Source organism: Hemitrygon akajei, chromosome 28 (assembly GCF_048418815.1).
Source record: "Hemitrygon akajei chromosome 28, sHemAka1.3, whole genome shotgun sequence".
In the NCBI taxonomy this organism is placed as follows: Eukaryota; Metazoa; Chordata; class Chondrichthyes; order Myliobatiformes; family Dasyatidae; genus Hemitrygon; species Hemitrygon akajei.
Window position 1 is genome coordinate 29,724,307 of NC_133151.1, and position 26,095 is coordinate 29,750,401.

The 26,095-nt window shown below is 44.9% G+C and overlaps 1 long non-coding RNA gene and 1 pseudogene across 1 annotated transcript; both read left to right on the forward strand.

Annotated features, from left to right (window-relative positions):
• Window positions 1-26,095, forward strand: part of LOC140717792 (uncharacterized) — an 819,648-nt pseudogene that overhangs the window by 783,366 nt on the left and 10,187 nt on the right.
• On the forward strand, window positions 1,835-26,070 carry LOC140717790 (uncharacterized). Its single transcript, XR_012096609.1, has 3 exons — window positions 1,835-1,981; window positions 12,027-12,140; window positions 25,004-26,070. It is a non-coding gene; the product is annotated as an uncharacterized lncRNA (long non-coding RNA).

Here is a 26,095-nt window from a genome sequence, read left to right on the forward strand (position 1 = left end):
CCTTGAAGGAGACTAGTGTTGAAATCGCAGTGGCCCTGGCAGATATATTTAACATGTCAGTATCTACGGTGAGGTGCTGGAGGATTGGAGGATAGCTCATGTTGTTCCGTTGTTTAAAAAAGGCTCTAAAAGTAATCTGTGAAATTATAGGCTGGTAAGGTTGACGTCAGTAGTAGGTAAATTATTGGAAGGAGTACTAAGAGATATGATCTACAAGTATTTAGATGGACAGGGACTTATTAGGGAGAGTCAACATGGCTTTGTGTGTGGTAGGTCATGTTTAATAAATCTATTAGAATTTTTCAAGGAGGTTGCAAGGAAAGTGGATGAAGGGAAGGCAGTGGATGTTGTCTACATGGACTTAATTAAGGCATTTGACAAGGTCCACATAGGAGGTTAGTCAGGAAGATTCAGTCGGTAGGAATACATGGTGAGATAGTAAATGGGATTAGACATTGGCTCATTGGGAGAAGCCAGAGAGTGGTAGTGGAGGACTGCTTCTCTGAGTGGAGGCCTCTGACTAGTGGTGTGCCACAGGGATCAGTACTGGGTCCATTGTTATTTGTCATCTATATTAATGATCTGGATGATAATGTGGTATATTGGATCAACAAATTTGCTGATGATACAAAGATTGGAGGTGTACTGGACAGTGAGGAAGGTTTTCAAAGATTGCAGAGGGATCTGGACCAGCTGGAAAAATGGTCTGAGAAATGGCAGATGAAGTTTAATACAGACAAGTGTGAGGTATTGCACTTTGGAAGGAAAAACTAAGGTAGAACATACAAGGTAAATGGTAGGGCATTGCAGAGTTCAGTAGAACAGAAGGATCTGGGAATACGGATACAAAATTCCCTAAAAGTGCCGTCACAGGTAGATAGGGTTGTAAAGAGAGCTTTTAGTACATTGGCCTTTATAAATCAAAGTGTTGAGTATGGGAGTTGGAATGTTATGGTGAGGTTGTATAAGGCATTGGAGAGGCCGAATTTGAAGTATTGTGTGCAGTTTTGGTCACCGAATTACAGGAAGGATATTAATAAGGTTGAAAGAGTGCAGAGAAGGTTTACAAGGATGTTGCTAGTACTTTATTCCCTGGAGCGTAGAAGAATGAGGGGAGATTTGATAGAGGTATATAAAATTATGATTGGTATAGATAGAGTGAATGCAAGCAGGCTTTTTCTACTAAGGTAAGGGGAGAGAAAAAAACCAGAGGACATGGCTTAAGGGTGAACGGGGAAAAGTTTAAAGGGAACATTAGTGGGGGCTTCTTCACACAGAGAGTGGTGGAGTGTGGAATGAGCTGCCAGATGAAGTGGTAAATGTGGGCTCACTTTTAACATTTAAGAAAAACCTGGACAGGTACATGGATGAGAGGTGTATGGAGGGATATGGCCCAGGTGCAGGGCAGTGGGACCCGGCAGAAAAATGGTTCAGCACAGCCAAGCTGAGCCTAAAGGCCTGTTTTTGTGCTGTAATGTTCTATGGTTCTATGGATTTTTTTTTACCCCAAATTATAAAAAGATTATCCACACAAAAATATACAAAATACAAATATTAAATATTTATAAGACCGAAGAATCAAATTAAAATGTGAATATTACTGTCTATAACACTCAATTCCTGTGGGTTGGGTCACCGTTCCCGGAAATCTCCCTCTGCACCCACTCTGTTACAATGCTCGCAATTTCTCAGCGGCTCCACTGATTGACAGCTGACTCTGCCCCGCCTCCTGGGCTGCTGATACAGATTGCCGTTTTGTGACGAGCTGATGTCACCGAAATCCCACCTTCACCGACGTCGTTTCCTGGGGAACGGTCCGGGGCGGGCGGTTAGTCCGGGATGGTGGGCACGGGGTTGTAGTAAAGTGGAGTCGGTCTCTACTTTGGGTTTCGGCTCCACTGTGGGAATCGGACTCTCCTCTTCCTGCCCACGGAACAGTGAGTGTCTGTCAGCGCCTCACCGCACCGGCTCTCCGCCTCAGGTACAATATTTAAACCATATTTGCACAGTTACATGGATGGGAAAGGTTGAGAGGGACACGGGCCTAATGCAGGCGGATGGGACGAGTTCAGGTCGACAACTTGGTCGGCGTGGATGAGTTTTACCAAAGGGACGGTTTCAGTTCTGTATAAATCACAGGGCAGGATGTACACAGTAAATGACATGTTCCTGGGAAGTTTTAATGAACAAAGACTTTGCGGGTTTCTGCCCCCTCACCTCCTCTGGCAGCTGATTTAGGATAGCAGCTATTCTCTGTGTGAAATAAGTACCCTTCAGATCCCCTTGAAATCTGTCTTTAAACAGTTTTGTACAATCCTAATGAGAGGCAGTTCTTTGGCTGATAAGGCAAGTAGAACACACAACCCTGTCTACCTGTGATGCCACATACAGGGAACTGTGTAACAATATTAGAGACACATGCACAGGTACTTTAGTGAGCAAGGCCTGGAGGGATATGAAACTAATGCAGGAAAGTGGGATTAGTATAGCTGTGCGTGATGGGGGAGCATAAATGTGATGGGCCAAGAGGGTTTGTTTCTGTCCTGGACAACCCTGGCAACAGCAGTCCATAGCTGCAGTGGGGTTTGTTACCTTCATTCTCAGCTGTGAGCTTGTTCCACTGAACCCCTTATCCTCTGAGAAGATATTTGCACCCTTCCATTGTGACCAAGCTGCCCGCCATCTCTCCTGATATTAACCAGTGTTCTTCAACAAATTCCCATTTAAAAGTACTGTTACCGGTGCACAGGGAATGGGTGCATTTTGGTAGCCTTTTGATGGGGGTGATTCACTACTAACCCTAATGCATTAATACCTTTGTCTAACAAAAATCCATTGTCCTGGGTTCTGAGTGTTTTAGTTAAGTCCATCCTGAAGTTCTGTGTTCCAGGTTCCCACTGCACTTTCAGAGTCAGTGATTTCTGCATGTCTACACTGACCATCGAGAATCTGTCTCCACTAACTCAGCACTTGGTCTGTCTCCTACCCTGCCCTGGTGATTCAAATGCTCATCCTGATGGTTCTGAAATACCAGCCTGCACCACCCCTCAAACAGTGTGTTTCAGATTGTAACCTGCTTTATTCTTCCAGCTGGTCCACATCCCACATCAAGATTTTCTAGCTGCTTTTGCTGCCTATCATACCCCATAATCTTGGTGTCATCTGCAAACTTGCTGATCCAGTTTACCACATTCTCATCCAGATCGTTCATACAGATGGAAAACAACAATGGACCGGAGAGATAAACCAGGGCAGGATGAACACAGTAATGACAGGTTCCTGGGAAGTGTTCATGAACAGAGACTTTGTGTGTTTTTGCCTCCACCACCTCCTCTGGCAGCTCATTTGGGATACCAGCTATTTTCTGTGTCAAATATTTACCCTTCAGATCCCCTTTAAACCACCTCCTCTCACCTTCCAACTATTCCCTTTAGCTTTAGACAGTCACACCACTGGAAACAGTCTCTGTCTCTCTAACCTTTGTATGCCTCACGTAATTTTATCCACCTCCATCAACTCACCCTTTCAACCTCCACCCTGTCACGTCAAAACTATTCCGTGCAGTTTTAGGATGGAGAAAACTGTTCTTTCCCTAGAAGACCCTAGGTAGTGAACAGTTTCTGCCTCCCCATCCCTAGAAGATGTCCCATTGATCCATGAAACTGGCACCAGCTCCACAGCCACACATTCATTAGTGGTATCTCTCTATATCTCACCCCACTAACAAGTGTCACTGGGAGTAATACAGAGTTTACTACTTTTTAGTCAGTGTGGACATGGTGGAGGATTACAAATACTTGGGGATACGAATGGACAATAAACTGAACTGGTCAAAGTACCATGAGGCTGTCTACAGGAAGGGTCAGAGCCGTCTCTATTTCCTGAGGAGACTGAGGTCCTTGAACATCTGCCGGACGATTCTGAGGATGTTCTACGAGGCTGTGGTGGCCAGTGCTATCATGTTTGCTGTTGCGTGCTGGGGCAGCAGGCTGAGGGTAGCAGACACCAACAGAATCAACAAACTTATTTGTAAGGCCAGTGATGTTGTGGGGGTGGAACTGGACACTCTGATAGTGGTGTCTGAAAAGAGGATGCTGTCCAAGTTGCATGCTATCTTGGACAATGACTCCCATACACTCCATAACGTACTGGTTAGGAACAGGAGTACATTCAGCCACCGAGATGTAACACTGAGCGTCATAGGAAGTCATTCCTACCTGTGGCCATCAAACTTTACAACTCCTCCCTCGGAGTGTCAGACACCCTGTGCCAATAGGCTGGTCCTGGACTTATTTCCACTTGGCATGATTAACTTATTATTTAATTATTTATGGATTTATGTTGTTATATTTCTTTACTATTCTTGGTTGGTGCGGCTGTAACAAAACCCAATTTCCCTCGGGATCAATAAAGTATGTCTGTCTGTCTTATTTCTCTAAATTCTCTGCACAGGACCAGATCCCTCCTCCTCCCTATGTTGCTATTACCAGCATGCACCGTCCACCACGATGTCCGGCTGCTCAACCTTCCCTTTGAAATGTTCTGCAGCTGCTCCGAGCCCATTGGACCATAAGACACAGGAGCAGAATTAGGCCATTTAGCCCATCCTGTCTGCTGCCCCATTCTGCCAGGAATAAGAGATCATGACAGATCTCTTAACCCTCTCGAACACTCTTATACCCCCCCCCCCCCAAACAATCAAGAACCTCCACATTCAATATACCCAATAAATTGGCCACATCCGTCTGTGGGGATGAATTCAGAGTCAGAACCAGAATCAGGTTTATTACCACCGGCAGGTGTCAAGAAATTTGATAATTTAGCAGCAGCAGTTCAATGCAGGACATTGAATAATATAGAAATAATAAATAAATTACAGTATGTGTGTGTATATGGATATGTATATTAAGTAGATTAATATAGTGCAAAAACTGAAATAATATATATAGAATACATCTACAGCAGTTTTTGGGTGTTTTAAAATGATAAACCAAATATCTTCAAACTCCTGATGAAATATATCCGATGTCTTGCCTTCTTTATACTGTAGCTGCATCGATAAAGATATTGACACCCAGGAACTTGAAATTGTTCACTGTCCACTTCTGATCCCTCTATGAGGATCGGTTTGTGTTCCCTCGTCTTACCCTTCCTTCAATCAGCTGTTTTGTCTTACTGACATTAAGCACAAGGTTGTTGCTGCGACACCACTCAACTAGCTGGTATATCCCACTCCCGTATGTCCAATCATCTCCATCTGAGATTCTAACGACAATGGTTGTATGAGGCATATTTATAGATTGCATTTGAGCTATATTTAGTCACATAGTCATGGGTATAGACGGAGTAGAGCAGTTGGCTAAACACACATCTTTGAGGTGCACCAGGGCCAGTGTTGTTCATCAGTGAAAAGGAGATATTTGAATTGACTTTATTTCTTGCATCTTTCACGTACTTGAGGAGTAAAAATCTACGTTATGTAAATCTACGTAAATATGCAATGTGCAATCATACTAATTTATAATAATTGATAATAAATAGAACAGCCAGTGTAACATAGAGGTACCCTCAAATCAGCGTGAGTTAATCTGTCTGATAGCCTGGTGGAAGGAGCTGTCCAGAAGCCTGTTGGTCCTGTCTATTAAGCAGCAGTACCGTTTCCCGGATGGTTGCTGCTGGAATAGATTGTGCTTGAAGTGACTCGGGTCCACAATGATCACTCGGGCCCTTTTCTCACACCGGTCTTTGTAAATGTCCTGAATCATGGGAAGTTCACAATTACAAATGCGCTGGTCTGTCCTGCGATTAACGGAGGTACAATTCCCATACCAGGCAGTGATGCAGCCTGTCGGGATGCTCCCAATTGAGCCCTTGTAGAAAGTTCTTAGGATTTGGGGCCCCATAGCAAACTTCCTCAGTCATCTGACGTGAAAGAGACTGTTATGCCTTTTTCCCCACTCAGCAGGTGCATACAGACCACGTGAGATCCTCGGGTATGTTGATGCCGAGGAACTTAAAGCTGTTTACCCTCTCAACCGCAGATCCATTGATGTCAATAGGGAATTGATGCCCGTTTTATCACCAGTCTGCACAGACTGTGGTCTCCCGGTTAGGAAGTTGAGGATGCAATTGCAGAGAGACCAGGTTCCGTAGCTTATTGATCAGTACTGTGGGAATGATGGTGTTAATCGCTGAGCTCTAGTCAATGAACAACATGCTGACATAGGCAGCACAGATTCACTACCCTTTACTAAGGAAATTACTCCATATCTTTGTTCTAACTGTATGTGCTAGTATTCTGAGGCTGTGCCCTGTGGCCCTCAGCTGCCCCACTATCGGAAATACCCTCCCCACTCTATTCTAGGCCTTTCAGTATTTGATTGGTTTCAGTGAGATTCCATCATTCTTCTAAAGTCCAGAGAGTACAGGCCCAAAGCCATCAAACAATCCTTGTTCATTAACCCTTTTATTGCCAGGATCATTTTTGTGAACCTCCTCTAGACCCTCTCCTATGTGAGCATGTAGTTTTTTAGATAAGGGACCCAAAACAGTTCACAATACTCCAAGTGTGATTGGACCAATGCTTTATAAAGTCTGAGCTGATCCTATCGTTAAATATCTTTTCCAGTAATTCCCTCCCACTAATGTAAGAGTCACCAGGGTATAGTTTCCTGTCTTGTCCCTATTGCATTTCTTAAAAAAAGGAAGAATATTTGTCATTTTCCACTCTTCTGCATCCTGGCCTGTAACTAAAGGAGCATCAGTTTTAAGTTTTGTTAAATTTTTGTCCTTATTTTATCCCTCAAGCATCAGGTTTTTGAATCAAAGTTCAAAGTAAATTTATTATCAAAGTACGTGTACATTCTGCAGCTGAGGTTTGTTTCAAACAGGTTGCCATAAAACAAAGGAAGCAAAAAGAACCCACTAATAAAATAAGAAGACCATCAAACACCCAATGTGCAGAAAGAAAGACAAACCCTGCAAACAATAAACGCAAGCAAATTCTGTAGCGTTTTGAACTGAAATGCTCAAAGAGAGTCTGTGCACAGATGCTTAGTTCAGTGCAGAGTGGAGAAGCGAGCTGAACCAGTTGTACTATTTTGCCATTTGAGTATTTATTTGTTTCTGGAATACATTTATCCTGTACCTCCCTCATTTTTCTCGGAAACTCTCACCATTGCTGCTCTGCTGCCATCTCTGCCAGCATCTCCTTCCAATTTACTTTAGCCAACTCCTCTCTCATACCACTGTTACTACCTTTACTCCACTGAAATACAGCTATGTCAGACTGTACTCTCTCCCTATCCAATTTCAAGTTGAACTCAATGATACTGTGATCACTGCTTCCTAAGGGATCTTTTACCTTAAGTTCCCTAATTGCCTCCTGTTCATTAAGTAACACACAATCCAGTATAGCTGATTCCCTAGTAGGCTCAATGACAAACTGCTCTAAAAAGCCATCTCTTAGGCATTCAACAAACTCTCTCTCTTGAGATCTATTTCCAACCTGGTTTTCCCAGTCGACTTGCATGTTGAAATCTCCAATAACATTGCCCGTTTGACCTTCCTTTTCTATTTCCTGTTGTAATCTGTGGTCCACATCCAAACAACTGTTGACGGCCTGTTTATAACTGTATCAACGTTGTTTTATGCTTGCAGTTTTTTTAAACTCTACTCATAATGATTCAACATCTTCCGATCCTATGACACATTTTTCTACATCCCTCTGCTGGCTGCAGTTATGTCCTATCGTCAGCTCGCTCTTCCTGATGGTGTGACTGCATGCTATCTTTTCTTTCTTTACCATCTGTATTATCCTGAGTCCTTTCACGCCAGTTCTCACGCCCCTGCCAAATTACGTTATACCCTGCCCAACAGCTCTAACAAACCAACAGTATGCCCAAAAGAAAATAAATCCCGGGGTTGCATATGATGACAGAAATGTATTTTAATAATACATTTACTATCAGCTTTGAACTTTGTTGTAGAGAGCCGGGTGTTGTACTGGTCTGTGTCCTCACTGGCCGGTGCTGTGCTCTGGCAGCTCAGTGTGCTTGGAATATGGTGTCAGTGATTTTACAGAAGTGTGTCCTTATTACACAATTGATCTTGTCCAACCAGGAGCTTAGAAGGTTCACTGGAGACTAGAATAATTTTTTCAGACTATTATTGGTCACAGGATCAGTCTGGGATGATCTGGACTATTTGACCATCAAGTTTGTACCAACTCCTGCTACAACATTTCTACAGTCCCATTCCCTACTCTGTCCCCACAGCTCTGCAGGTTATTTCCCCTGAAGGACCTGTCTAATTCCTCTTTGAACACTGGTTGTTCCTACCACAATCTGTTGAGTCCCATATTTCCCAAGGCAAAGTCAAGAAAGTCTCCCTCCCTGGTGGACCATCTTCATACTGTTTCAGGAAACCTTGCTGAAAACACTTAACAAATAATGCCCCAATCAAGTCTCAGGTGGTAAGAGAGTCCCACTCACTCTGGGGAGATTATTCACTACAGATACTCTGTTGTTTTTACATCAGTCCATAACTTGCCAAAATATCTGTTCCTCGATCCTACTGGTTATCGGGAGCCCTACAGTATAATCCCATCACAGTGATTTCACTTTTCTCATTCCTGAGTTCCACCCACATTGTCTCACTGGATGAGCCTCCGGGATGATCTTGAATTTGTGACATTCTGCCTGATCAGCAGTACAGCTCCCCAACCTCAGTCACCTCCCTCTGGACTGTGTTAATCTGAGTCCTGGAATGTTTGGCTACCAGTCCTGCCTTTCTCTGTAATGGCTGAATCTCCGTGTCATGTACTAATCCAGACTCTAAGTACGTCTGCATTAACTGTTCCACACCTGACACTGATACAAACACACTTCAGCCCCTCGGTGCCACAGTGCTCATTAACATGGCCTAACTATGCCGTGGTGTACTGAGCCAGTGGCATCAACATGGGTGATGCCATCTGAGAATAAACTGATTAGAAAGGCTGGCTCTGTTATAGAAGTCAAACTGGACACACTGGAGGCCATGGTGGAACAAAGGACCCGACGGAAAATCCTGACAATTCTGGACAATGTTTCTCACCCTCTGCATGCCTCCTTGGCTGAACAGAGGAGCATCTTCAGTAACAGACTAACACCACTGCGCTGCTCCAAGGAGCGCTGTATGAAGTCATTCTGACCCTCGGCTCTGTAATGAGTCAGCCTATAGCCGGGGAAGTGATGACACCCCTCATGTCAGACTGTTTGTGGTAACTTTTTATTCTTTCCCGTACTTGTAATATTTGTTTATCTGTGCACTTGTAGTGCTACTGAGACACTGTAATTTATCTATTTGGACTTACTTTCTGTGTTAATCCACATCCGTCAACACCACTACTGACCTTTCACTCTTCTGAAAAAAACTCAATGATCCATGTAACTAACCTGCAGCAGCTTGTTAGGCACACATAAAACTGTACCACCTTTTTATTTCTTTCCTCGGTAGCAGGTGACACTGGGATTACCCCCAACCCCCCCCCCCCCCCCCCAAGAGACTCTACTTAACTTTTTCCCCAACTCCCTAAATCTCTTTGCAGGACTTTGTCTCTTTTATTAGAACCAATACGGACACGTCCTCTGGCTGCTCACCCTGTCCTTTCAGAATGGCCTGTACTTGTTCAGTTACATCCTTGGCCCTGGTACCAGGGAGGTAATGCACCATCCTGCAGTCTCTCTCCTTGCCACAGATACACCTGTCTGTGACCCTGGCTAAAGTATCCCCCGTCACTGAGGCTCACCGAGAACACAGAACAGTACAGCACAGGAACAGGCCCTTCTTCTGTCTGTGCTGAACACAATGCCAAATGAAACTAAATCTCTTCAGCCTGCGTATAATTCATGTGCTTCAATTCTCTGAATATTCATGGCTTATCTAAAACCCTGTTAAATGTCATTATCGTATCTACTTCCACTACTCCCCATGGCAGCCCAAACCCAGTCCTCACCACTCTCTGTATGGAAACAGAAATCTTACATGCCCTGAAATCCACCTTTAAATTCTCACCTTGGCATTTTAAAGCTGTGCCTTCTCATATTTGATATTTCTACTCTGGGGAAGTGATTCTGACTGTTTACCTTGTCTGCACCTCTCATAGTTTTAAGAACTTCTGTCAGGTCTCCCCTCAGCCTCCTTCACTCCAGAGAAAACAGTCCAATTCAGTCTGATCTTTCCTTGTAACTCAATCCCCCAGTCCAGGTAACATTCCTGTGAATCATTTCTGCACCTTAATCACATCCTTCCTCTCATGGTGACCAGAACTGCACAGGGTACTCCTGGTGTGGTTTAATTATTGATTTGTACAACAGTAATGTGATGTCCCAACTCCTCTCAAAGCCTTTGCCGATGAAGGTAAGCATGACGTGCACCTTCTTCACCACCTTGTCTACCTGTGTTGGCACTTTCCGGGAACTATGTACCTGTGCCTCAGGTTTATCTTTTCATTAACACTCCTCAGGACCCTGCCATTCACTGGGTATGTCCTGACCTGCTTTAACTTCCCAAAATCCATCATTGTGCATTTGTTTGACTCTGTAACAATACTTCTCTGTTTCTCTGCACTAATGCCCCAGCAATAAATGTCAGTGAGCCATTCACCTCTGAACCTTGGTCATATATGGTCTTATGAACCCCTCACTGCACCCGCCTCTATTTTGTTTTGCAGGCAGCACCTCGACCCCTCTCCATTTCTCTCATTTACAATTTATTTCCACATAAATAGTAGTGAATTTTGATTCCTCCTACCACGTCATCACACTTCACACATTAAACTCCATTTACCAAGTATTCTACTCACCAGCTTCCCCATATCCTGTTGGAGAGACCAACTGTCCAATCAGAACATGCCCGTACCACATTCCCCGTCATTGACAATCATGGATTCCTCACTCTCTGCCACTCCTCCAGGTCATTAATATCAATAGTAAATAATGGAGGGTCCAGAACAGGTTGCTAGGATACTCCAGTAGTTATGTCATCCCAGCCTGAAACAGACCTGTTATTCTGTCTCTGTATGATAACCAGTCTTCAGTAAATATTAACACACTTCCTTCCCAGTACTGAGATCTGGTCTTGTGCATCAGCCTTTCATGTGGCACCTTGGCAAATGGCTCCTGACAATCCAAAATCACAACTTCTCCAACTTCCCCTGTAAAGTCTCAAATCTCTGGTATGTTTGTCAAACATGACTTAATATTCAGTAACCCAGGTTACAGGGACAAAAACCAGGTTCCAGATGGACAGGGTGGTGAAGAGGCTTTTGGAACACTGGCCTTCAGTCAGGGCACCGAATATAGAAGCTGGGATGAAATGGTGCAGTTGTACAACACGTTGGTTTGGCTGCATTTCATAAATAGTGTTTAGTTTTAGTGACTGTGCTATATGACAGGCACCATTGAGCTGGAAAGTGTGCAGAGGAGATTTACGGGGATGTTACTGGATCTCGAAGGACTGATTTGTGGAAAGTGTTTTGGACAATTTTCCCTGGAATGTTGGAGAATGAGTGGCGATATTGCAGAGGTGTATAAAATTATAAGGGGCCTGGGTTGGGTCAAAGATAACAAACTTTTTGCCAGGGTAGGGGAATCAAGAACTGGGGGGCATTGGTTTGAGATGAGATTTAATAGGAAACTGAAGGGCAACTTTTCCACACACAGGCTGATCGGTAAATGGAATGAGCTGTCAAGGGGAGTGTTTGAGTCAGGTACATTAAAAAGTTACTTGGACAGGTAGATGGGAAGGAAAGGTTTTGAAGGATATGGGCCAAATGCAAGGAAATGGGACAAGGAGGAGGATATCCTTGTTCATAATGTGGTGGCGAGGGGGGTTACTGACCACAAGCTCAGATGGGAACTTTGGTCAGTGTGGACCATTTGAGCTGAGGGGTTCGTTTCTGTGCTGTGTGAATCTGACTGTAAACCCTGTTGACTTAGTTCAATGCATTAGACTTTTCCAAATGACTTGTTATTTCTTCACAGATTATAGACTCCAGTAGCTGAAGTGAAGTTAACTGGACTGTAGTCACCTGCTTTTTATCTTCCACCTTTCTTCAACAATGGTTTTCAACTCCTCTGGGACCTTTCTGTAACACAGTGAGTTTTGACAGACTTCAGTGTCTCTACTTTCTCTCCAGACTTCAGTGCTGGTCATTGGGACCTGGTAATGTTTGCTTTTATCCTGTTAGCTTCTCCCTCGTGATGGCGGTTTTTACACATTATTGCACAATGTTGAAATGTCACCATCAGATATCTGTGGGATGTTTGCTGTGTCCCCACTGTGAACACTAATTCCCTGTCGGTCCTATGTTCAATGCAGTCTGGTAATCATGTGACCACGCTGGTGCCTGACTCCATCGGTCTCTGCTGTTGCTCTGGATTCATCAGCTGCATGGAGAGCAGGAGCCCCTGCATGGGCAACAGCTTGCTTTATGTATCGTACTACCCCGGCTTGCATATTGACTTTCACAGTGAGGGTACAATATCCATGGTCGAACCTGACCAGCAGAGGGCCATCACCAACATGTCTGTCTGTAGCCTTCTCTCTTCCCATGTTGAGGCCAAATACAGGCTAGCCAAACAACACCTCATATTCTGACTGTGTAGCCTCCAATCCTGATGACATGAACATTGATTTCTCCAAATTCCGGATATCACTGCACTCTGTTTCCCCCAATTCCACTTCTTTTCTCCCATTCTGTTGCCAATTAACCCCTTCACTTCTCCTCACACGCCCTTATGACCTGCCCATCATCTCTCCTAGGTTCTCCAGCTCCTTCATGTCATCCCATGGTCCAACAATCTGACCTATTAGATTACTTTCTCTTGCTCTCTTTGCCTTTTCTGCCTGTCACCCAGCTCCTCACATCATCATCCCTCCACAAACCAGACCCCCCACTCACTTGTCCTCCTCCCCCTCCCCCACCACCTTATTCTGGCTTTTGTCCCTTTCTGTCTCATCCAGATGAAGGCTCTCAGCCCGAAATGTCGACTGCTTGCTGAGTTCCTCCAGTATTTTATGTGTGTTTGCTTCAGTCTGTGTATTGATTAAACTAATCAAACTGGTACAGTGGAAGAGGAATTTGTGGAGTGGTCAGAGACAGTTTCTTACAGCAGGATCTTACCCAGGAACAGGACATTTCAGATGTAATCTGTGTAATGAGGTGGGATTACAGAGAGATCTTGAGGTGAAGGATCCCTGAAGAAGTGATCACAATGAGGGAGAACTCCAGACCACAGATTGAGGGTGAACACCAGGGTCCAGGTTTGAGATCAGGATTTTCCTTCCACTAGATGAGCTGCCAAGCATGGTTGACGAGCCCATCTGCCCATAGCAGTTGGTTATATGATGCTAGTAAACCGATTTGCACCTTTCCCTGTCACTAGAAACAGTTCTGTCGGGCTTAGTAGCTAAGCCAAATGTTAAACTCAGGAGCTGTATTTAGCTGACGGAGGCAATTTGAGGCACACACCATTGGCAGTATTTAATGGGAAGTGGGAGCTTGTCCCATTACCACCCCATCACCGGTTAAGACAGCTGTAAGGCACCGATATGCCGGTATGTGAATGGGAAACTCAGTTGGAATGGGTTGCCACCAGCAGATCGTGTTTGTTGCAGCTCTCAGAGCAAACTTATTTGATGCAGCAGTACTCCAATCTGCTTCTGATTAAATCTCTCATGACAATCACAGCTCCATTCTCATCTCTCTTTGATATTTCCCCTTTTGTGTTTTATCCCATCGGGAGGAACACCTGAGGTCCTTGAGACCTCTCCTCCCCATGCCTTCTTTCCCTCCCCCTTTCTCATCACTGTCCCTACATGTAATGTGCATATGAAAAGTATTCATGCCCCTTGGAAGTTTTGATGTTTTATTGTTTTACAATATTGAATCACAGCGGATTAAATTTGGCTTTTTTTTCCACTGATCAACAGAAGAAGTCTCTTGTGTCAAAGTGAAAACAGATCTCTACAAAGTGCTCTAAATTAATTACAGATATAAAACACCAAATAATTGTCTGTATACATATTCACCCCCTTTAATATAACACACCAAATCATCACTGGTGCAGCCAGTTGGTTTTAGGAGTTACATTATCAGTTAAATGGAGATCACCATGTGCAGTCAAGGTGTTTCAATTGATTGTAATAAAATTACACTACTGTTGGTAGTCAGTATCCTGGCAAAAACTACACCATAAAGACAAAAGAACATTCTAAGCAGCTCTGCAAAAAGCTTATTGAAAAGTACAAGTCAGGAGATTGATACAAGAATATTTTCAAGTCATTTAATTCCCTTGGAGTCCAGTTCAGTCATAAAAAAACAAAAAAACCTACTGCACAACAGAGACCCTTCAGCCCACAATGTTGTGCCGAACATGTCCCTACCTCAGAAATTACCAGGCTTACCTATAGCCCTCTATTTTACTAAGCTCCATGTACCTATCTAAAAGCCTCTTAAAAGACCCTATCGTCTCTGTCTCCACCACCATTGCTGGCAGCCCATTCCACATACTCACCACTCTCCTGAGTAAAACAACTTACCCCTGGCATTTCCTCTATACCTACTCCCCAGCACCTTAAACCTGTGTCCTCTTGTGGCAACCATTTCAGCCCTAGGAAAAAGTCTTTGACTATCCACACGGTCAATGCCTCTCATCATCTTGTACACCTTTATCAGGTCAGCTCTCATCCTCCTTCGCTCCAAGGAGAAAAAGCCAAGTTTACTCTACCTATTCTCATAAGGTATGCTCCCCATTCCAGGCAACATCCTTGTAAATCTCCTCTGCCACCTTTCTATGGCTTGCATATACTTCCTGTAGTGAGGCAACCAGAACTGAGCACAGTACTCCAAGTGGGTTCTGACCAGGGTCGGGTATAGATGCAACATTACCTCTCGGCTCCTAAATTCATTCCCACGATTGACGAAGGCCAATACACCATACGCCTTCTTAACCGTGGAGTCAACCTGTGCAGCTGCTTGTAGTGTCCTATGGACTCGGACCCCAAGATCCCACTTATCCTTCACACTGCCAAAAGTTGACCTACCTGGACATGGTCCATTCCTTGTACGTTTGTATGCCTGTCTTAATACATGACTCCCTTACTCTTATACTCAACACCCTGACCAGTGGGGACCAGCATTCTGTACACCTTATCCTGTTGTGTAGCCATGTTCTGTGAACTATGTGCCTGAATCCAAAGATCCCCAAGATCACTCTTTTCACCAGTGCTGTAAAGGGGTCAATCATTAACATTATACTTTCTTCTTTCATTTGATCTCCCAAAGTGCAATACCACATTCCCTCCCAGATTAAGTTCCTTCTGCAATTTCTCTGCATATGTTTGTGATCTATGTCCCACTGTGTGCATTGATCAATATTTACACTGTCCACAATTCCACCAATCTTGCTGTCACATGTAAACTTGTAAACCACCCATCAACATTTTCATCCAAGTATTGATATATATCAGAAACAACATAATTTCCAGCATCAATCCTTGTGGATCACCTCTGCACACGGACTTCCAACCCTACATAGCCTTCTACGAGGAATCCATTTCTGAATTGAAATTGCAATTTATATTGAATCCCACGGGTCTTTTACAAATGCCTTACTAAGGTCTATAGAGATCATGTCCACAGTCTTGCCTTCATCAAGCACCAAGATGTTGGGACTGATTCTTTTTACGTTATATGTCAATGATTTCTTTACCCATTCTCTTCATCTGCCTGTCCTTCCCTATTTCCTCAAAAATACCTGCGCCTCCACCTGTCTCTTATAACCATACAACAATTACAGCTCGGAAACAGGCCACCTCGGCCCTTTTAGTCCGTGCCAAACGCTTACTCTCACCTAGTCCCACTGACCTGCACTCAGCCCATAACCCTTCCTGTCCATATACCTATCCAAATTGACGATGGATTTGATGGATTTGTTGCAAAATTTGCAGATGATATGAAGAGACAGGTGGAGGTGCAGGTATTTTTGAGGAAGTAGGGAAGGACAGACGGATGTAGAGAATGCGCAAAGAAGTGGCAGATGAAATACAGAACTGGGAAGTGTATGGTCATGCACTTTGGTTGAAGAGATATTGGGGTTGACTATTTTCTAAATGGAGAGAGGATACAAAAAATTGAGGTGCGGAGGGATTTGGGAGTCATTGTGCTGGTTCTGTAAAGGTTAATTTGCAGGTTGAGTGTGGTGAGGAAGGCAAATATGATGTTAGCATTCATTTCAAGAGGACTAGAATATAAAAGCAAGGATGTAATGTTGAGATTTATGAAGTACTGGTGAGCTCTCACTTGGAGTATTGGGAGCAGTTTTGGGCCCTTTATCTTAGGAAGGATGAGCTGAAACTGGATGGGTTTCAGACGAGATTCTCAAAAATGATTCCAGGATTAAACAGCTTGTCATTTGAAGAGTGTTTGATGGCTCTTAGCCTTTATTCCCTGGAAGTTAGAACAATGAGTGATGACTAACTGAAACCTATCGAATGGTGAAAGTTGATATGGAGAGGATGGGAGTGTCTAAGACCAGAGGACACAGCCTCAGAAGAGAGGGGCTTCCTTTCAGATTGGAGATGAGGAGGAATTCCTTTAGAGAGTGTGGTGAATCTGTGGAATTCATTGCCACAGGCGGCAGCTGTGGAGGCCAAGACTTTAGGTATTTAAGGCCGAGGTTGATGGATTCTTGATTGGTCAGTGCATGAAGGGATACAGGGAGAAGGCAGGAGATTGGGGCTGAGAGGAAAAATGTATCAGCCAAGATGAAATGACGGAGCAGATTCGATACGCCAAATGGCTTAATTCGACTCCTGTATCTTATAATCTGTATAACCACCACCGAAACTTTGATCAATTTTGTCAAGCGTGATCTGCCCACACAAAACCATGCTGATTGTCCCTAAGCAAGCCATGCCTTTCCAAATGTGGATAAGTCCTGTACCTCAATATCAAACTCGGATCTGCTGGTCTTTAAACAACTCCCGCATGTCAGATGTGGACTTGTCTGACTGTGGCTGCTCCCAATCAATGCCCCGTGGTTTCTGTCTTACTCCGTACTAACCTGCCCTCCTGCAATTCAGTACCTTCATACAAAATCTGATTTTATTCTTCCTCATCACTAAGAAAAAAAATACGATCCCAGAATATTCACTGACTCTTAGTTGTCAGCTGGCCTGGCTCATTTCCCAAAACTAATTCCTCCTGCCTGTTCTCTCCTCTCGTTGGGCTCTGTACATAATGTTTCAAACACTATTCAGATTCAATGAAGAAATCTTGTGCATCTTAGTATTAAGCAAGATCAAATCAATTCTAGGGAAGATAAAGTCCCCGCACTGGTCATTGGGGTCCAATATGATAATCTTATCAGTGTAACTGCAGATTGCCTCTGCAGATGAGCCTTCCAGTTTGTTGTGACATTCCCAGTGGGGTAACCTCTGCTCCTGTTAAACCCACCCTACCCCAACTCACGTGTAAAACAATGAAACCCAGGAATGTTGAGCTGCCAGCCCTATCCCTCCATCAACAGAATACTCCTAATGTTGAAATAAACTCCTTTCAGCCCATCAGTCCCAGCATGTTTATTAGCCTGACATTGGCTCTCGTTCTTTTCAGACTGTCTTGTCATACATACATTCTCCCACTTGCTACTCCAGTTCAAACTCTTCCAAGTGACACCATCAAACCTCCTGGTGAGGATATCGGTTCCCCTCTGGTTCAGATGCAAATGGCCTTGTTTGTCCTGGTCTCCCACCTGCCTGGAAGGGAGCCCATTGATCCATGAATCTGAAGCCCTCACTCCTGCATCAGATCATCATCAACATATTAAAGTGCAGGCATTATCGAATTCTCACCACACCAGCACATGGTTTGGGGCATAATTCCGAGATTGCAATCCTGGAAGTCCTGCTTTTTTTCCCAGTTCCCGAAAATCACTTTGTAGGACCTCATCCCTGCTCGTTTAACCCCTTCCGTGTAGCAGGAAGAAAGTTCCCCTCTCAATGTACCCGTTCCACCTTCCCTTCGAGAGGCCTTGTAGCTGAAGCCCCCACCCACCTCACACCAGCTCCTCACCCACCACTTTACCTGGGGTTTAGAAGACACCAGAAGCGCGGTATATATATCCTTATATCAGCCTATTTATCCTGTTCCTTTATGTGACCGGACTTTCATTTCCCTCGCGACCCAGAGGAACAATTGTTCTGATGAATTAACCCTCTCATCACTGGAAGTGACTGCACCCTCGCCCACCAACTGCTGTGTGTGAGGGCGCTCGCACTGGTCATGGGGCCGGGGAGGGACAGACCGAGATTCTCGGGTATTTGCAGAATGGAAAAGCACTTCCTATAATTTAAAGCAGGAAAATCAGTAAATTTCCAGAAATCCTGGAAATACGTGATGTGTGAGGGAGTTTTTTTTTCCGCTCGAGCGCTGTGTTGCGGATAAACCGTTGGAAATTGGCCGGTGTATTAAAGTGAAGGCGGAGCTGGACGATGAGAGGCCGCTCTCGGCTCTGTCCGTCACTCTGACTCTGTCTCCTCCCCTCCCCGCCTCTGTCTCTCTGCGCGTTTCTCGGGCAGGTCGGGGCGCTGTGTATAAAAGGAGACAGCAGCAGTCGGTTTGTCACTGAGCAGCGACCTGAGTGAAGCAGCATCATGTCTGGTAGAGGGAAAGGAGGCAAAGGACTGGGCAAAGGCGGAGCCAAGCGGCACCGTAAAGTGCTCCGTGATAACATCCAGGGCATCACCAAACCGGCCATCCGCCGTCTGGCTCGCCGTGGCGGCGTCAAGCGGATCTCGGGTCTGATCTACGAGGAGACCCGCGGGGTGCTGAAGGTTTTCCTGGAGAATGTGATCCGGGATGCGGTCACCTACACTGAACACGCCAAGCGCAAGACGGTCACTGCCATGGATGTGGTGTACGCTCTGAAACGCCAGGGCCGCACTCTCTATGGCTTCGGCGGCTGAAAAACTCCTACTTCCTCCTGAGAACAAAACAAAGGCTCTTCTAAGAGCCACCCACCACCTCACAGAGGGAGCCGTGTCCACAACCTTTTAACTATTTTTATCGATACAGTCAGCTGAGTTACATTTGAAACAGATTAATCTGTTCCGCTTGAAATATTCCTGTGATTCTGCCTTTCCAGTCTGTGATTACCGTAAGTCCTGAATGTATTAAGATCGATCTAAATCCTTTTATCCGTCTCGGACAGAAAGCAGTTCACTCGTTTAGAGAACGGATTCCGTAATTATGCATTTAAATCTTAATTGAGGCAATTAGATATTTAATGTATTAAATGAAACTGACATTGTATAATCCGCGATAAAATTAATGGTAAATCATTTTAAAGAAATGTAATCAAGCACCTTTGCTGGGTGCTCTGAAATTGGCGGGCGATTTGAAATTAATCCTGCGCCAAAAACTCTGTATTCCATTTGGATGAAGTCCGACCGCCAGTAAATTCCTAGAATTCCTTCAGTATGTACGTGGTGTGTGAGGGAGTTTTTCCACTCTCAGGAGCTCTGTGTTTCGGATAAACCGTTGGAAATTGGCGGGTGCAGAAGGTGAGAGGCCAGTCTCGGCTCTGTCTGTCACTCTGACTCTGTCTCCTCCCCTCCTGTCTCTCTGCGCGTTTCTCGGGCAGGAGTAGTGGCAGAGGATTGGAGGATGGGTTATGTTATGCAGTAACTTGGGATCGAAGGAAAACCGAACACAGGAAACTGCAGATGCTGGTGAAGGGTCCAGGCCTGAAACGTCGGCTGTTTTCTCGCTGCTTAACCTGCTGAGTTCCTCCGGCATTGTGTGTATTGCTGCAAGGAAAAGCCTGCGAGCTTCAGACTGGTGAGGCTCGTGTCTGGAAGGAGAGATCACGTGATCCAGGGCAGTGGCTACAATGTTGGCCTGGTGGTAGGAGACAAAGTCATTGTTTAGACTGGAGAGCTGTAATCAATAGTGTGACTCAGGGATCGAGTCAAGCTTGCTGCGGCAATTCATTTATTAAAGACGCGGCTGACAATATCAATGCCCGGCTTTGCAAATTTACCGATGCCACTAAAGTTGGTGATATCGTGGATTGTGGGAAAAAATGTAACTAGCAATACATCAGGACGGTGATGAATGAGGTCAGTGATTTGAGGAATGACAGATAAATGTGAGATGTTCCATTGTCAATGACGAACCAGGGCAGAACTGCCATGGGGAATGGTCGGTCCCTGGGAGTGCTGTAAAACAGAGAGATATCGGAGTGCAGATATCGAATTCCTTCAAAGTGTAAACACAGGTAGGCAGGACGGTGAAGAAGGTGTTTGAACACTTGCATTCATCGGTTAGAGTATTTGGCACTGGACTGTGACGTCACATTACAGCTCTACCAGCCTCGGGGAAACTACTCTTGGAGCATGGCGTACAGTTATAGTTGCCCTGTGATCAGAGGGTGACATTAAACTGGAGAGGGTGCAAAAGGGATTTAACAGGAGGCTGGATAGGCTGGAACATCCTCACCAGAGTGTATGTGACATTAGAGAGGCTGATAAAATAATGGCAGACTTTGATACGGTCAGTAGTGAATCCGTTATCTCCGGGGTCATGGAGTTGGACGCTGGAGATTACAGGTATAAGGTGAGAGAGGGATGAATTAAATGGGACCATGAGGAGCAGGTTTGTACACAGAATGCGCTATTTACATGGAACAAACTACCTCCAGTGATGGTATAGGTGGGCACCATTGCAATATCTCTTGCACTGTGGAGAGGGAAGTTTCACAGGGACATGGGCCAAATGTAGGTAACTGACAATGGTTTTGTTTGTCCACTTGGTCAGCATGAATGTGTTGGGCTGAAGGGCCTGTTTCTGTGCTGCACAACTCAGTGACTACGTCTGCTGCTGCGACAGAGTGGGAGGGACAGTGTCAGTAGTGAGAAGGTTTGGGGGATGTAGACAGGAGAGTGAATAGTTGAGGATGGGGCGGATGGAACAGAATGTGGGGAAATGTGAGATCACCCATTCCCAGGAACAAACTGTAAGAGTTATTTCCACATGGGGATGTTCAGAGGGACCTGGGTGTCCTTGTAAACAAATCACTTGAGTTAACATGCAGATACAACAAGTAATGAGAGGGGCAAACAGTATTTTGTCCTGCGATCCAGTAGGAGTGGAGAAGAGGGGTACAGATGTCTCACTGGGATTCTATAGGGCCCTGGTGAGAGCACACCTTGAACGTAGTGTCCGGGTTTGGTCACACTTCCTCAGGAAGGATATCCCAGCAATAGAGGGAGTGCAGTGACTGTTTCCCACACTGACTGGGCTGGTTCCAGGGATGGAGGGTTGATTATGTGAGAGGAGAGTGAGTGGGCTGGGTCTGTATTTCCTGCAGTCAATGAGAAAACGAGGAAATCTGTTAGATTCTTTCAGGATGTGACAGATAGCAGGCAAGGAGGATCTTTCCCCTGAAGGAGAGTTCCATAACTGAGGAAAACACCCTCAGAATGAGGCGTAAATCACAAACATGAGAGAATCTGCTGATGCTGGAAATCCAAAGCAACACAAGATGCTGAAGGAACTCATCAGTACAGGCAGCCTGTATGACAAAGAGTAAACAGTTAACACTTTGGGCCGAGACCCTTCCATCAGATCTCAGGGTGAAAGTTCTCAGCCTGAAGCATCATTACTCTTTTACATCAGAATGAGGTGACATGCATTCAGGATGTAAATGGAATGATATCTCTTTAATCAGAAAACTAAGAACTTCTGTATTCCCTGTATAAGTAATCTGGAGCCTCAGGTGCTGGGTTGTGTCAAAGCTGAGATCACCAGTCTCTGGGAGAGTTTTCATCACTAAGTCCATAAGACCATAAGATATAGGAGCAGAATTTAGCCATTCTGTAACCCTGGGCATGTGAGTACAAAGAATTTAGTAACCCTGGGCATGTGAGTACAAAGATCTTCGTTTGTGAAAGAGATATTGAGCTGATCGCCGTGAGTATGAGGTCATATTATCTGCCGCGAGAATTCACAAACGTCATTGTGGTGAATGTGTATATCTCGCCGCGTGCCGACGCAACGGTAGCATGTTACGTCATCAACTCCGCTGTTGCTAGGCTTCAGACACAGCACCCTGAGGCACTGGTGTTAATTACAGGGGACTTCAATCATGTGGCTTTTGACACGACACTACCTGCTTTCTCCCAGTATGTGGACTGTTACACCAGGGGTAATAGGACTATTGACCTACTGTATGCAAACGTAGAGGACGCATACAGTGCATCCCCGCTGCCTGCACTGGGGAAAGCTGATCACAACCTGGTTTTGTTACAGCCCAATTATAAATCAATTGCGATGAGGCATCCCACTACCACACGCTCTTTTAGAAAGTGGACTCCTGAAGCTGAACAGGCCCTGAGAGACTGCTTCTGTACTACTAACTGGGATGTACTGCAAGGGGGGCTCTGTGGGGGTGTTGGGGAGGTCACTGAATGCACAACGGACTATATTAACTTTTGTGTGGATGCCGTTGTTCCTGTTAGAACTGTTCGCTGCTATCCCAATAATAAGCCCTGGATCACTAGTCACATCAAAGGCCTCCTAAACCAGAAGAAGAGGGCCTTTAAAGATGGTGATCGGTTAGAGCTTAAAAGAGTTCAGAAGGAACTCAGAGTACAGATCAGGGGGGCAAAGGAGCAGTATAGAAAGAAGCTAGAACAAAAGCTGCAGAACAAAAGCATGAAGGAGGTGTGGGATGGGATGAAGATCATCACCGGATGTGGTGCAAAGCGGGGGGCAAACATAAGTGGAGATGTGGAGAAAGCGAACCAGCTGAATAACTTCTTCAATAGGTTCGATAGCACAATCTCATCCTCACCGCAGAACTCCACACCAGGCTTGTCTTTCCACTCGTGCTCCCTCTTACTTACCTCGCAGGAAAATAGCCACTCACAGGAGACCTTGCCCATGCTCGGGATTACGGCTGCACAGGTGAAAGGTCAACTGAGGAAGATCTGTACCAGCAAGGTGGCTGGACCGGATGCAGTATCCCCACGATTACTGAGGACCTGTGCGACTGAGCTGGGAGAACCCCTACAGTGCATCTTCAACATGAGCCTGGAGCAGAGAAGAGTACCCAGACAGTGGAAAACATCCTGTATTGTCCCGGTACCGAAGAAACCACAACCAAAGGAGTTGAATGACTTCAGACCTGTTGCCTTGTTGAAGACCGTGGAGCGGCTGATAATACAGAATCTGAGGACACAAACCAGGAACGCCCGGGATCCTCTTCAGTTTGCGTATCAGGAGAAGGTGGGAGTGGAGGATGCTATCACGTATTTGCTGCACAAATCCCTCTCTCACCTGGATGGGATCAGTGGTGCTGTGAGGATTACAATCCTGGACTTCTCTAGTGCCTTTAACACCATCCAGCCCAGGATCTTAAGGCACAAACTAACGGAGATGGGAGTAGACTCTCATATGGTGGCTTGGATAGTGGACTACTTGGCAGATAGACCTCAGTATGTGCGGTTGGGAGACTGTAGGTCTGACACGGTGGTCAGCAGCACAGGAGCGCCGCAGGAGACCATGCTCTCTCCGGTCCTGTTCATCCTGTACACATCAGACTTCCAATATAACTCGGAGTCCTGCCATGTGCAGAAGTTTGCTGATGACATGGCCATAGTGGGGTTTGTCAGGAATGGACAGGAGGAAGAGTATAGGAAACTGATACAGGACTTTGTGATATGGTGTAACTCAAACTACCTGCGTCTCAATATCACCAAGACCAAGGAGATGGTGGTGGACTTTAGGAGATCTAGGCCTCATATGGAGCCAGTGATCATTAATGGAGAATGTGTGGACTAGGTTAAGACCTACAAGTATCTGGGAGTGCAGTTAGACGAGAAGCTAGACTGGACTGCCAACACAGATGCCTTGTGCCGGAAGGCACAGAGTCGACTGTACTTCCTTAGAAGGTTGGCGTCATTCAATGTTTGTAGGGAGATGCTGAAGATGTTCTATAGGTCAGTTGTGGAGAGCGCCCTCTTCTTTGTGGTGGCCTGTTGGGGAGGCAGCATTAAGAAGAGGGACGCATCACGTCTTAATAAGCTGGTAAGGAAGGCGGGCTCTGTCGTGGGCACAGAACTGGAGAGTATGACATCAGTAGCAGAGCGAAGGGCGCTGAGTAGGCTACGGTCAATCATGGAAAACCCTGAACATCCTCTGCATAGCACCATCCAGAGACAGAGAAGCAGCTTCAGCGGCAGGTTGCTATCGATGCAATGCTCCTCAGACAGGATGAAGAGATCATTACTCCCCAATGCCATTCGGCTTTACAATTCAACTGCCAGGGGTAAGATATGTTAAAGTGCCGGGGTTAGGACTGAGCTTAAGTTACCATTCAATGTATTTTAGTAAACTATTTAAGAACTTTTTAAAAGCTATTTATTAATGCTTTTTGAGAGGGTGATTTTAGATGCATATCATATTATACTGAGTTAAGTATTGTATGTAATTAGTTTTGCTACAATAAGTGTATGGGACATTGGAAAAAATGTTGAATTTCTCCATGGGGTGAATAAAGTATCTATCTATCTATCTATCTATCTATCTATTTAGCCCATCGAGCCTGCACTGCCATTTCATCATCACTGATCAATTTTTCCTCTTACTTCTTATCTTCCCTTGTATCCCTTCATGCCCTGACCACTAAAGAATCTATGAATCTCTGCCTATACCCAGTGATTTGGCCTCTACTGCTGCCTGTGGCAAAAAATTCCGCAGATTCACCACTCTCTGGCTGAAGGAATTCCTCCTCATCTCCATTCTAAAAGGATATCCTTCTATTTTGAAGCTGTGTGGTCTGGTTTTAGACACTCCCACCACAGGAAAAATCCTCTCCACATCCACTCAATCAAGCCCTTTCACTACTTGATAGGTTTCAATTCGGTAACCCTTCTTTCTTTGATGTTACAGGGAAGAGAGGCCCAGAGCCATGAAACGCTCTTCATATGACAAGCCATTTAATCCTGGTAAAATTCTCCATTTGTGACGTCATATCAGCAGAAAAAGTTCTGGATTTCAGAGATTTTTGTATTTTGGAATTATGGACAAATCTGCAGAACCTGCAGAAGTTTGTACTGCAGTAAACAATGTTAATTTAACCCATGCAATCCCAGGCACACAGATGCAAAATAAAGACAGATGTAAATTTAAAGTAGGAAAGTTGAACCTTGCTTGGAGTAAAGCCTGATTACTAGGCCTCAGAACATTGTACTCTCCAAATGGTCAAAATACAGCCAAGTAACAAGGTCTAAAATACCCACAACATGCAGAATTACATGCCTCTCATTATCTTGGTCCATGGGATAAACACAAGACATGCCTGATCAACCCTGGCTCGGTCACCTGGCCAGGGAGTCTCATGATTAAAGACCCAAAACCCCCAATGACCTCAAGTTGCAGTACTGATGATGTGTCCCTTTGCACACCCGGTTCAGGCCACGTTAATGAAAGGCATCAGCTAGATGAAAATGGCTCCACTGCACTACCCTATCCACCATAGTCCAACATATTTCACCATACTAAACTCCACAGCCTTATCTCTCCCAGCCCCACATGTACAACCACCAGCCCTATCCTCAAACCTAATCCTAAAACGGGGCACCCACCCCTTCTAACCCTGGCCACACACCCACAAACCCAATTACTAGTGCAAGGAGGAGGAAGATCCAATAAAGGCAAGTGTTGGACCTGGTGAAAGAAGACATGGGCCAGATCAAAGTGGCAGCGTTGCGTGAGTCTGAATCGAGAGTGACGAGATGAAGAAACAAAAGAGGGGTGTTTCTCTGACTGCCCGCATAATCTCGTTGTTATTTTGATTTTGTTCTGATAGTCCTCTGTCTATTTGAATATGTTGGTATAATTCATATTTAATTCCAGTGTTTCTTGTCAATGTTGAGTCTGATGAAATGTGTCTATGATGCTGCTACAAATACGTTGTTCATTTCACCTGTGCATAAATAAACTCGATTTGAACTTTACATTGAAATGTCGAAATCTCTCCTT